Here is a 14,912-nt window from a genome sequence, read left to right as displayed (position 1 = left end):
GCAACCTGGTGGAGGTTAGTATAGATGGACTAATAGATCAAGTCCCACACACTGCTGCAAGCCAAAATATTTTTTCAGAGCTAGATGCAGATAAAAATTATTTTGAATTTGCAACCTGGTGGAGGTTAGTGTAGATGGACTAATAGAACAAGTCCCACACACTTCTACAAGCCGAAATATTTTTTCAGAGCTAGCTGCAGATAAAAATTATTTTTAATTTGCAACCTGGTGGAGGTTAGTATAGATGGACTAATAGAACAAGTCCCACACACTGCTACAAGCCGAAATATTTTTTCAGAGCTAGATGCAGATAAAAATTATTTTGAATTTGCAACCTGGTGGAGGTTACTATAGATGGACGAATAGAAAAAGTCCCACACACTGCTACAAGCCAAAATATTTTTTCAGAGCTAGATGCAGAAAAAAATTATATTGAATTTGCAACCTGGTGGAGGTTAGTATAGATGGACTAATAGATCAAGTCCCACACACTGCTGCAAGCCAAAATATTTTTTCAGAGCTAGATGCAGATAAATATTATTTTGAATTTGCAACCTGGTGGAGGTTAGTATAGATGGACTAATAGAACAAGTCCCACACACTTCTACAAGCCAAAATATTTTTTCAGAGCTAGCTGCAGATAAAAAATATTTTGAATTTGCAACCTGGTGGAGGTTAGTATAGATGGACTAGTAGAACAAGTCCCACACACTGCTACAAGCCGAAATATTTTTTCAGAGCTAGATGCAGATAAAAATCATTTTGAATTTGCAACCTGGTGGAGGTTAGTATAGATGGACTAATAGAACAAGTCCCACACACTGCTACAAGCCGAAATATTTTTTCAGAGCTAGATGCAGAAAAAAATTATATTGAATTTGCAACCTGTTGTAGGTTAGTATAGATGGACTAATAGAACAAGTCTCACACACTGCTAGAAGCCGAAATATTTTTTCAGAGCTAGATGCAGAAAAAAATTATATTGAATTTGCAACCTGGTGGAGGTTAGTATAGATGGACTAATAGATCAAGTCCCACACACTGCTGCAAGCAAAAATATTTTTTCAGAGCTAGATGCAGATAAAAATTATTTTGAATTTGCAACCTGGTGGAGCTTAGTATAGATGGACTAATAGAACAAGTCCCACACACTTCTACAAGCCGAAATATTTTTTCAGAGCTAGCTGCAGATAAAAATTATTTTGAATTTGCAACCTGTTGGAGCTTAGTATAGATGGACTAATAGAACAAGTCCCACACACTGCTACAAGCCGAAATATTTTTTCAGAGCTAGATGCAGATAAAAATTATTTTGAATTTGCAATCTGGTGGAGGTTAGTATAGATGGACTAATAGAACAAGTCCCACACACTGCTACAAGCCGAAATATTTTTTCAGAGCTAGATGCAGAAAAAATTATATTGAATTTGCAACCTGGCGAAGGTAAGTATAGATGGACTAATAGAACAGGTCCCACACACTGCTGCAAGCCAAAATATTTTTTCAGAGCTAGATGCAGAAAAAAATTATATTGAATTTGCAACCTGGTGGAGGTTAGTATAGATGGACTAATAGAACAAGTCCCACACACTGCTACAAGCCGAAATATTTTTTCAGAGCTAGATGCAGAAAAAAATTATATTGAATTTGCAACCTGGTGGAGGTTAGTATAGATGGACTAATAGAACAAGTCTCACACACTGCTACAAGCCGAAATATTTTTTCAGAGCTAGATGCAGAAAAAAATTATATTGAATTTGCAACCTGGTGGAGATTAGTATAGATGGACTAATAGAACAAGTCCCACACACTGCTACAAGCCAAAATATTTTTTCAGAGCTACATGCAAAAAAAAATTATATTGAACTTGCAACCTGGTGGAGGTTAGTATAGATGGACTAATAGATCAAGTCCCACACAATGCTGGAAGCCAAAATATTTTTTCAGAGCTAGATGCAGATAAAAATTATTTTGAATTTGCAACCTGGTGGAGGTTAGTATAGATGGACTAATAGAACAAGTCCCACACACTTCTACAAGCCGAAATATTTTTTCAGAGCTAGCTGCAGATAAAAATTATATTGAATTTGCAACCTGGTGGAGGTTAGTATAGATGGACTAATAGAACAAGTCCCACACACTGCTACAAGCCGAAATATTTTTTCAGAGCTAGATGCAGATAAAAATTATTTTGAATTTGCAACCTGGTGGAGGTTAGTATAGATGGACTAATAGAACAAGTCCCACACACTGCTACAAGCCAAAATATTTTTTCAGAGCTAGATGCAGAAAAAAATTATATTGAATTTGCAACCTGGTGGAGGTTAGTATAGATGGACTAATAGATGAAGTCCCACACACTGCTGCAAGCCAAAATATTTTTTCAGAGCTAGATGCAGATAAAAATTATTTTGAATTTGCAACCTGGTGGAGGTTAGTATAGATGGACTAATAGAACAAGTCCCACACACTGCTACAAGCCGAAATATTTTTTCAGAGCTAGATGAAGAAAAAAATTATATTGAATTTGCAACTTGGTGGAGGTTAGTATAGATGGACTAATAGAACAAGTCTCACACACTGCTACAAGCAGAAATATTTTTTCAGAGCTAGATGCAGAAAAAAATTATATTGAATTTGCAACCTGGTGGAGGTTAGTATAGATGGACTAATAGAACAAGTCCCACACACTGCTACAAGCCAAAATATTTTTTCAGAGCTAGATGCAGAAAAAAATTATATTGAATTTGCAACCTGGTGGAGGTTAGTATAGATGGACTAATAGATCAAGTCCCACACACTGCTGCAAGCCAAAATATTTTTTCAGAGCTAGATGCAGATAAAAATTATTTTGAATTTGCAACCTGGTGGAGGTTAGTGTAGATGGACTAATAGAACAAGTCCCACACACTTCTACAAGCCGAAATATTTTTTCAGAGCTAGCTGCAGATAAAAATTATTTTGAATTTGCAACCTGGTGGAGGTTAGTATAGATGGACTAATAGAACAAGTCCCACACACTGCTACAAGCCGAAATATTTTTTCAAAGCTAGATGCAGATAAAAATTATTTTGAATTTGCAACCTGGTGGAGGTTACTATAGATGGACGAATAGAACAAGTCCCACACACTGCTACAAGCCAAAATATTTTTTCAGAGCTAGATGCAGAAAAAAATTATATTGAATTTGCAACCTGGTGGAGGTTTGTATAGATGGACTAATAGAACAAGTTTCACACACTGCTACAAGCCGAAATATTTTTTCAGAGCTAGATGCAGAAAAAAATTATATTGAATTTGCAACCTGGTGGAGGTTAGTATAGATGGACTAATAGAACAAGTCCCACACACTGCTACAAGCCAAAATATTTTTTCAGAGCTACATGCAAAAAAAAATTATATTGAACTTGCAACCTGGTGGAGGTTAGTATAGATGGACTAATAGATCAAGTCCCACACAATGCTGGAAGCCAAAATATTTTTTCAGAGCTAGATGCAGATAAAAATTATTTTGAATTTGCAACCTGGTGGAGGTTAGTATAGATGGACTAATAGAACAAGTCCCACACACTTCTACAAGCCGAAATATTTTTTCAGAGCTAGCTGCAGATAAAAATTATATTGAATTTGCAACCTGGTGGAGGTTAGTATAGATGGACTAATAGAACAAGTCCCACACACTGCTACAAGCCGAAATATTTTTTCAGAGCTAGATGCAGATAAAAATTATTTTGAATTTGCAACCTGGTGGAGGTTAGTATAGATGGACTAATAGAACAAGTCCCACACACTGCTACAAGCCAAAATATTTTTTCAGAGCTAGATGCAGAAAAAAATTATATTGAATTTGCAACCTGGTGGAGGTTAGTATAGATGGACTAATAGATCAAGTCCCACACACTGCTGCAAGCCAAAATATTTTTTCAGAGCTAGATGCAGATAAAAATTATTTTGAATTTGCAACCTGGTGGAGGTTAGTATAGATGGACTAATAGAACAAGTCCCACACACTGCTACAAGCCGAAATATTTTTTCAGAGCTAGATGAAGAAAAAAATTATATTGAATTTGCAACTTGGTGGAGGTTAGTATAGATGGACTAATAGAACAAGTCTCACACACTGCTACAAGCAGAAATATTTTTTCAGAGCTAGATGCAGAAAAAAATTATATTGAATTTGCAACCTGGTGGAGGTTAGTATAGATGGACTAATAGAACAAGTCCCACACACTGCTACAAGCCAAAATATTTTTTCAGAGCTAGATGCAGAAAAAAATTATATTGAATTTGCAACCTGGTGGAGGTTAGTATAGATGGACTAATAGATCAAGTCCCACACACTGCTGCAAGCCAAAATATTTTTTCAGAGCTAGATGCAGATAAAAATTATTTTGAATTTGCAACCTGGTGGAGGTTAGTGTAGATGGACTAATAGAACAAGTCCCACACACTTCTACAAGCCGAAATATTTTTTCAGAGCTAGCTGCAGATAAAAATTATTTTGAATTTGCAACCTGGTGGAGGTTAGTATAGATGGACTAATAGAACAAGTCCCACACACTGCTACAAGCCGAAATATTTTTTCAAAGCTAGATGCAGATAAAAATTATTTTGAATTTGCAACCTGGTGGAGGTTACTATAGATGGACGAATAGAACAAGTCCCACACACTGCTACAAGCCAAAATATTTTTTCAGAGCTAGATGCAGAAAAAAATTATATTGAATTTGCAACCTGGTGGAGGTTTGTATAGATGGACTAATAGAACAAGTTTCACACACTGCTACAAGCCGAAATATTTTTTCAGAGCTAGATGCAGAAAAAAATTATATTGAATTTGCAACCTGGTGGAGGTTAGTATAGATGGACTAATAGAACAAGTCCCACACACTGCTACAAGCCAAAATATTTTTTCAGAGCTAGATGCAGAAAAAAATTATATTGAATTTGCAACCTGGTGGAGGTTAGTATAGATGGACTAATAGATCAAGTCCCACACACTGCTGCAAGCCAAAATATTTTTTCAGAGCTAGATGCAGATAAAAATTATTTTGAATTTGCAACCTGGTGGAGGTTAGTATAGATGGACTAATAGAACAAGTCCCACACACTGCTACAAGCCAAAATATTTTTTCAGAGCTAGATGCAGAAAAAAATTATATTGAATTTGCAACCTGGTGGAGGTTAGTATAGATGGACTAATAGATCAAGTCCCACACACTGCTGCAAGCCAAAATATTTTTTCAGAGCTAGATGCAGATAAAAATTATTTTGAATTTGCAACCTGGTGGAGGTTAGTGTAGATGGACTAATAGAACAAGTCCCACACACTTCTACAAGCCGAAATATTTTTTCAGAGCTAGCTGCAGATAAAAATTATTTTGAATTTGCAACCTGGTGGAGGTTAGTATAGATGGACTAATAGAACAAGTCCCACACACTGCTACAAGCCGAAATATTTTTTCAAAGCTAGATGCAGATAAAAATTATTTTGAATTTGCAACCTGGTGGAGGTTACTATAGATGGACGAATAGAACAAGTCCCACACACTGCTACAAGCCAAAATATTTTTTCAGAGCTAGATGCAGAAAAAAATTATATTGAATTTGCAACCTGGTGGAGGTTTGTATAGATGGACTAATAGAACAAGTTTCACACACTGCTACAAGCCGAAATATTTTTTCAGAGCTAGATGCAGAAAAAAATTATATTGAATTTGCAACCTGGTGGAGGTTAGTATAGATGGACTAATAGATCAAGTCCCACACACTGCTGCAAGCCAAAATATTTTTTCAGAGCTAGATGCAGATAAAAATTATTTTGAATTTGCAACCTGGTGGAGGTTAGTATAGATGGACTAATAGAACAAGTCCCACACACTGCTACAAGCCGAAATATTTTTTCAGAGCTAGATGCAGAAAAAAATTATATTCAATTTGCAACCTGGTGGAGGTTACTATAGATGGACGAATAGAACAAGTCCCACACACTGCTACAAGCCGAAATATTTTTTCAGAGCTAGATGCAGAAAAAATTATATTGAATTTGCAACCTGTTGGAGGTTAGTATAGATGGACTAATAGAACAAGTCTCACACACTGCTACAAGCCGAAATATTTTTTCAGAGCTATATGCAGAAAAAAATTATATTGAATTTGCAACCTGGTGGATCTTAGTATAGATGGACTAATAGATCAAGTCCCACACACTGCTGCAAGCAAAAATATTTTTTCAGAGCTAGATGCAGATAAAAATTATTTTGAATTTGCAACCTGGTGGAGCTTAGTATAGATGGACTAATAGAACAAGTCCCACACACTTCTACAAGCCGAAAAATTTTTTCAGAGCTAGCTGCAGATAAAAATTATTTTGAATTTGCAACCTGTTGGAGGTTAGTACAGATGGACTAATAGAACAAGTCCCACACACTGCTAGAAGCCGAAATATTTTTTCAGAGCTAGATGCAGATAAAAATTATTTTGAATTTGCAATCTGGTGGAGGTTAGTATAGATGGACTAATAGAACAAGTCCCACACACTGCTACAAGCCGAAATATTTTTTCAGAGCTAGATGCAGAAAAAATTATATTGAATTTGCAACCTGGCGAAGGTAAGTATAGATGGACTAATAGAACAGGTCCCACACACTGCTGCAAGCCAAAATATTTTTTCAGAGCTAGATGCAGAAAAAAATTATATTGAATTTGCAACCTGGTGGAGGTTAGTATAGATGGACTAATAGAACAAGTCCCACACACTGCTACAAGCCGAAATATTTTTTCAGAGCTAGATGCAGAAAAAAATTATATTGAATTTGCAACCTGGTGGAGGTTAGTATAGATGGACTAATAGAACAAGTCTCACACACTGCTACAAGCCGAAATATTTTTTCAGAGCTAGATGCAGAAAAAAATTATATTGAATTTGCAACCTGGTGGAGATTAGTATAGATGGACTAATAGAACAAGTCCCACACACTGCTACAAGCCAAAATATTTTTTCAGAGCTAGATGCAAAAAAAAATTATATTGAATTTGCAACCTGGTGGAGGTTAGTATAGATGGACTAATAGATCAAGTCCCACACAATGCTGGAAGCCAAAATATTTTTTCAGAGCTAGATGCAGATAAAAATTATTTTGAATTTGCAACCTGGTGGAGGTTAGTATAGATGGACTAATAGAACAAGTCCCACACACTTCTACAAGCCGAAATATTTTTTCAGAGCTAGCTGCAGATAAAAATTATTTTGAATTTGCAACCTGGTGGAGGTTAGTATAGATGGACTAATAGAACAAGTCCCACACACTGCTACAAGCAAAAATATTTTTTCAGAGCTAGATGCAGATAAAAATTATTTTGAATTTGCAACCTGGTGGAGGTTAGTATAGATGGACTAATAGAACAAGTCCCACACACTGCTACAAGCCAAAATATTTTTTCAGAGCTAGATGCAGAAATTTTTTTTATTGAATTTGCAACCTGGTGGAGGTTAGTATAGATGGACTAATAGATCAAGTCCCACACACTTCTACAAGCCAAAATATTTTTTCAGAGCTAGATGCAGAAAAAAATTATATTGAATTTGCAACCTGGTGGAGGTTTGTATAGATGGACTAATAGAACAAGTTTCACACACTGCTACAAGCCGAAATATTTTTTCAGAGCTAGATGCAGAAAAAAATTATATTGAATTTGCAACCTGGTGGAGGTTAGTATAGATGGACTAATAGAACAAGTCCCACACACTGCTACAAGCCAAAATATTTTTTCAGAGCTAGATGCAGAAAAAAATTATATTGAATTTGCAACCTGGTGGAGGTTAGTATAGATGGACTAATAGATCAAGTCCCACACACTGCTGCAAGCTAAAATATTTTTTCAGAGCTAGATGCAGATAAAAATTATTTTGAATTTGCAACCTGGTGGAGGTTAGTATAGATGGACTAATAGAACAAGTCCCACACACTGCTACAAGCCGAAATATTTTTTCAGAGCTAGATGCAGAAAAAAATTATATTCAATTTGCAACCTGGTGGAGGTTACTATAGATGGACGAATAGAACAAGTCCCACACACTGCTACAAGCCGAAATATTTTTTCAGAGCTAGATGCAGAAAAAATTATATTGAATTTGCAACCTGTTGGAGGTTAGTATAGATGGACTAATAGAACAAGTCTCACACACTGCTACAAGCCGAAATATTTTTTCAGAGCTATATGCAGAAAAAAATTATATTGAATTTGCAACCTGGTGGATCTTAGTATAGATGGACTAATAGATCAAGTCCCACACACTGCTGCAAGCAAAAATATTTTTTCAGAGGTAGATGCAGATAAAAATTATTTTGAATTTGCAACCTGGTGGAGCTTAGTATAGATGGACTAATAGAACAAGTCCCACACACTTCTACAAGCCGAAAAATTTTTTCAGAGCTAGCTGCAGATAAAAATTATTTTGAATTTGCAACCTGTTGGAGGTTAGTATAGATGGACTAATAGAACAAGTCCCACACACTGCTAGAAGCCGAAATATTTTTTCAGAGCTAGATGCAGATAAAAATTATTTTGAAATTGCAATCTGGTGGAGGTTAGTATAGATGGACTAATAGAACAAGTCCCACACACTGCTACAAGCCGAAATATTTTTTCAGAGCTAGATGCAGAAAAAATTATATTGAATTTGCAACCTGGCGAAGGTAAGTATAGATGGACTAATAGAACAGGTCCCACACACTGCTGCAAGCCAAAATATTTTTTCAGAGCTAGATGCAGAAAAAAATTATATTGAATTTGCAACCTGGTGGAGGTTAGTATAGATGGACTAATAGAACAAGTCCCACACACTGCTACAAGCAGAAATATTTTTTCAGAGCTAGATGCAGAAAAAAATTATATTGAATTTGCAACCTGGTGGAGGTTAGTATAGATGGACTAATAGAACAAGTCTCACACACTGCTACAAGCCGAAATATTTTTTCAGAGCTAGATGCAGAAAAAAATTATATTGAATTTGCAACCTGGTGGAGATTAGTATAGATGGACTAATAGAACAAGTCCCACACACTGCTACAAGCCAAAATATTTTTTCAGAGCTAGATGCAAAAAAAAATTATATTGAATTTGCAACCTGGTGGAGGTTAGTATAGATGGACTAATAGATCAAGTCCCACACAATGCTGGAAGCCAAAATATTTTTTCAGAGCTAGATGCAGATAAAAATTATTTTGAATTTGCAACCTGGTGGAGGTTAGTATAGATGGACTAATAGAACAAGTCCCACACACTTCTACAAGCCGAAATATTTTTTCAGAGCTAGCTGCAGATAAAAATTATTTTGAATTTGCAACCTGGTGGAGGTTAGTATAGATGGACTAATAGAACAAGTCCCACACACTGCTACAAGCAAAAATATTTTTTCAGAGCTAGATGCAGATAAAAATTATTTTGAATTTGCAACCTGGTGGAGGTTAGTATAGATGGACTAATAGAACAAGTCCCACACACTGCTACAAGCCAAAATATTTTTTCAGAGCTAGATGCAGAAATTTTTTTTATTGAATTTGCAACCTGGTGGAGGTTAGTATAGATGGACTAATAGATCAAGTCCCACACACTTCTACAAGCCAAAATATTTTTTCAGAGCTAGCTGCAGATAAAAATTATTTTGAATTTGCAACCTGTTGGAGGTTAGTATAGATGGACTAATAGAACAAGTCCCACAGACTGCTACAAGCCGAAATATTTTTTCAGAGCTAGATGCAGATAAAAATTATTTTGAATTTGCAACCTGGTGGAGGTTAGTATAGATGGACTAATAGAACAAGTCCCAAACACTGCTACAAGCCGAAAAATTTTTTCAGAGCTAGATGCAGAAAAAAATTATATTGAATTTGCAACCTGGCGAAGGTTAGTATAGATGGACTAATAGAAAAGGTCCCACACACTGCTGCAAGCCGAAATATTTTTTCAGAGCTAGATGCAGAAAAAAATTATATTGAATTTGCAACCTGGTGGAGGTTAGTATAGATGGACTAATAGAACAAGTCCCACACACTGCTACAAGCCAAAATATTTTTTCAGAGCTAGATGCAGAAAAAAATTATATTGAATTTGGAACCTGGCGGAGGTTAGTATAGATGGACTAATAGATCAAGTCCCACACACTGCTGCAAGCCAAAATATTTTTTCAGAGCTAGATGCAGATAAAAATTATTTTGAATTTGCAACCTGGTGGAGGTTAGTATAGATGGACTAATAGAACAAGTCCCACACACTTCTACAAGCCGAAATATTTTTTCAGAGCTAGCTGCAGATAAAAATTATTTTGAATTTGCAACCTGGTGGAGGTTAGTATAGATGGACTAATAGAACAAGTCCCACACACTGCTACAAGCCGAAATATTTTTTCAGAGCTAGCTGCAGATAAAAATTATTTTGAATTTGCAACCTGTTGGAGGTTAGTATATATGGACTAATAGAACAAGTCCCACACACTGCTACAAACCAAAATATTTTTTCAGAGCTAGATGCAGATAAAAATTATATTGAATTTGCAACCTGGTGGAGGTTAGTATAGATGGACTAATAGATCAAGTCCCACACACTGCTGCAAGCCAAAATATTTTTTCAGAGCTAGATGCAGATAAAAATTATTTTGAATTTGCAACCTGGTGGAGGTTAGTGTAGATGGACTAATAGAACAAGTCCCACACACTTCTACAAGCTGAAATATTTTTTCAGAGCTAGCTGCAGATAAAAATTATTTTGAATTTGCAACCTGGTGGAGGTTAGTATAGATGGACTAATAGAACAAGTCCCACACACTGCTATAAGCCGAAATATTTTTTCAGAGCTAGATGCAGATAAAAATTATTTTCAATTTGCAACCTGGTGGAGGTTACTATAGATGGACTAATAGAACAAGTCCCACACACTGCTACAAGTCAAAATATTTTTTCAGAGCTAGATGCAGAAAAAAATTATATTGAATTTGCAACCTGGTGGAGGTTAGTATAGATGGACTAATAGATCAAGTCCCACACACTGCTGCAAGCCAAAATATTTTTTCAGAGCTAGATGCAGATAAAAATTATTTTGAATTTGCAACCTGGTGGAGGTTAGTATAGATGGACTAATAGAACAAGTCCCACACACTTCTACAAGCCAAAATATTTTTTCAGAGCTAGCTGCAGATAAAAATTATTTTGAATTTGCAACCTGGTGGAGGTTAGTATAGATGGACTAGTAGAACAAGTCCCACACACTGCTACAAGCCGAAATATTTTTTCAGAGCTAGATGCAGATCAAAATCATTTTGAATTTGCAACCTGTTAGAGGTTAGTATAGATGGACTAATAGAACAAGTCCCACACACTGCTACAAGCCGAAATATTTTTTCAGAGCTAGATGCAGAAAAAAATTATATTGAATTTGCAACCTGGTGGAGGTTAGTATAGATGGACTAATAGAACAAGTCTCACACACTGCTGCAAGCCGAAATATTTTTTCAGAGCTAGATGCAGAAAAAAATTATATTGAATTTGCAACCTGGTGGAGATTAGTATAGATGGACTAATAGATCAAGTCCCACACATGCTGCAAGCCAAAATATTTTTTCAGAGCTAGATGCAGATAAAAATTATTTTGAATTTGCAACCTGGTGGAGGTTAGTATAGATGGAATAATAGAACAAGTCCCACACACTTCTACAAGCCAAAATATTTTTTCAGAGCTAGCTGCAGATAAAAATTATTTTGAATTTGCAACCTGTTGGAGGTTAGTATGGATGGACTAATAGAACAAGTCCCACACACTGCTACAAGCCGAAATATTTTTTCAGAGCTAGATGCAGATAAAAATTATTTTGAATTTGCAATCTGGTGGAGGTTAGTATAAATGGACTAATAGAACAAGTCCCACACACTGCTACAAGCCGAAATATTTTTTCAGAGCTAGATGCAGAAAAAAATTATATTGAATTTGCAACCTGGCGAAGGTAAGTATAGATGGACTAATAGAACAGGTCCCACACACTGCTGCAAGCCAAAATATTTTTTCAGAGCTAGATGCAGAAAAAAATTATATTGAATTTGCAACCTGGTGGAGGTTAGTATAGATGGACTAATAGAACAAGTCCTACACACTGCTACAAGCTGAAATATTTTTTCAGAGCTAGATGCAGAAAAAAATTATATTGAATTTGCAACCTGTTGGAGGTTAGTATAGATGGACTAATAGAACAAGTCTCACACACTGCTACAAGCCGAAATATTTTTTCAGAGCTAGATGCAGAAAAAAATTATATTGAATTTGCAACCTGGTGGATCTTAGTATAGATGGACTAATAGATCAAGTCCCACACACTGCTGCAAGCAAAAATATTTTTTCAGAGCTAGATGCAGATAAAAATTATTTTGAATTTGCAACCTGGTGGAGCTTAGTATAGATGGACTAATAGAACAAGTCCCACACACTTCTACAAGCCGAAATATTTTTTCAGAGCTAGCTGCAGATAAAAATTATTTTGAATTTGCAACCTGTTGGAGGTTAGTATAGATGGACTAATAGAACAAGTCCCACACACTGCTACAAGCCGAAATATTTTTTCAGAGCTAGATGCAGATAAAAATTATTTTGAATTTGCAATCTGGTGGAGGTTAGTATAGATGGACTAATAGAACAAGTCCCACACACTGCTACAAGTCGAAATATTTTTTCAGAGCTAGATGCAGAAAAAATTATATTGAATTTGCAACCTGGCGAAGGTAAGTATAGATGGACTAATAGAACAGGTCCCACACACTGCTGCAAGCCAAAATATTTTTTCAGAGCTAGATGCAGAAAAAAATTATATTGAATTTGCAACCTGGTGGAGGTTAGTATAGATGGACTAATAGAACAAGTCCCACACACTGCTACAAGCCGAAATATTTTTTCAGAGCTAGATGCAGAAAAAAATTATATTGAATTTGCAACCTGGTGGAGGTTAGTATAGATGGACTAATAGAACAAGTCTCACACACTGCTACAAGCCGAAATATTTTTTCAGAGCTAGATGCAGAAAAAAATTATATTGAATTTGCAACCTGGTGGAGATTAGTATAGATGGACTAATAGAACAAGTCCCACACACTGCTACAAGCCAAAATATTTTTTCAGAGCTAGATGCAAAAAAAAATTATATTGAATTTGCAACCTGGTGGAGGTTAGTATAGATGGACTAATAGATCAAGTCCCACACAATGCTGGAAGCCAAAATATTTTTTCAGAGCTAGATGCAGATAAAAATTATTTTGAATTTGCAACCTGGTGGAGGTTAGTATAGATGGACTAATAGAACAAGTCCCACACACTTCTACAAGCCGAAATATTTTTTCAGAGCTAGATGCAGAAAATTTTTTTATTGAATTTGCAACCTGGTGGAGGTTAGTATAGATGGACTAATAGATCAAGTCCCACACACTTCTACAAGCCAAAATACTTTTTCAGAGCTAGCTGCAGATAAAAATTATTTTGAATTTGCAACCTGGTGGAGGTTAGTATAGATGGACTAATAGAACAAGTCCCACAGACTGCTACAAGCCGAAATATTTTTTCAGAGCTAGATACAGATAAAAATTATTTTGAATTTGCAACCTGGTGGAGGTTAGTATAGATGGACTAATAGAACAAGTCCCAAACACTGCTACAAGCCGAAATATTTTTTCAGAGCTAGATGCAGAAAAAAATTATATTGAATTTGCAACCTGGCGAAGGTTAGTATAGATGGACTAATAGAAAATGTCCCACACACTGCTGCAAGCCGAAATATTTTTTCAGAGCTAGATGCAGAAAAAAATTATATTGAATTTGCAACCTGGTGGAGGTTAGTATAGATGGACTAATAGAACAAGTCCCACACACTGCTACAAGCCAAAATATTTTTTCAGAGCTAGATGCAGAAAAAAATTATATTGAATTTGCAACCTGGCGGAGGTTAGTATAGATGGACTAATAGATCAAGTCCCACACACTGCTGCAAGCCAAAATATTTTTTCAGAGCTAGATGCAGATAAAAATTATTTTGAATTTGCAACCTGGTGGAGGTTAGTATAGATGGACTAAGAGAACAAGTCCCACACACTTCTACAAGCCGAAATATTTTTTCAGAGCTAGCTGCAGATAAAAATTATTTTGAATTTGCAACCTGGTGGAGGTTAGTATAGATGGACTAATAGAACAAGTCCCACACACTGCTACAAGCCAAAATATTTTTTCAGAGCTAGATGCAGAAAAAAATTATATTGAATTTGCAACCTGGTGGAGGTTAGTATAGATGGACTAATAGATCAAGTCCCACACACTGCTGCAAGCCAAAATATTTTTTCAGAGCTAGATGCAGATAAAAAATATTTTGAATTTGCAACCTGGTGGAGGTTAGTATAGATGGACTAATAGAACAAGTCCCACAAACTTCTACAAGCCAAAATATTTTTTCAGAGCTAGCTGCAGATAAAAATTATTTTGAATTTGCAACCTGGTGGAGGTTAGTATAGATGGACTAGTAGAACAAGTCCCACACACTGCTACAAGCCGAAATATTTTTTCAGAGCTAGATGCAGATCAAAATCATTTTGAATTTGCAACCTGTTAGAGGTTAGTATAGATGGACTAATAGAACAAGTCCCACACACTGCTACAAGCCGAAATATTTTTTCAGAGCTAGATGCAGAAAAAAATTATATTGAATTTGCAACCTGGTGGAGGTTAGTATAGATGGACTAATAGAACAAGTCTCACACACTGCTACAAGCCGAAATATTTTTTCAGAGCTAGATGCAGAAAAAAATTATATTGAATTTGCAACCTGGTGGAGGTTAGTATAGATGGACTAATAGATCAAGTCCCACACATGCTGCAAGCAAAAATAT

Source organism: Phyllobates terribilis, unplaced genomic scaffold (assembly GCF_046119375.1).
Source record: "Phyllobates terribilis strain yellow unplaced genomic scaffold, ASM4611937v1 Scaffold_4__5_contigs__length_816908805, whole genome shotgun sequence".
Classification (NCBI taxonomy): domain Eukaryota; kingdom Metazoa; phylum Chordata; class Amphibia; order Anura; family Dendrobatidae; genus Phyllobates; species Phyllobates terribilis.
Note: the sequence above shows the minus strand (reverse complement) of the source record.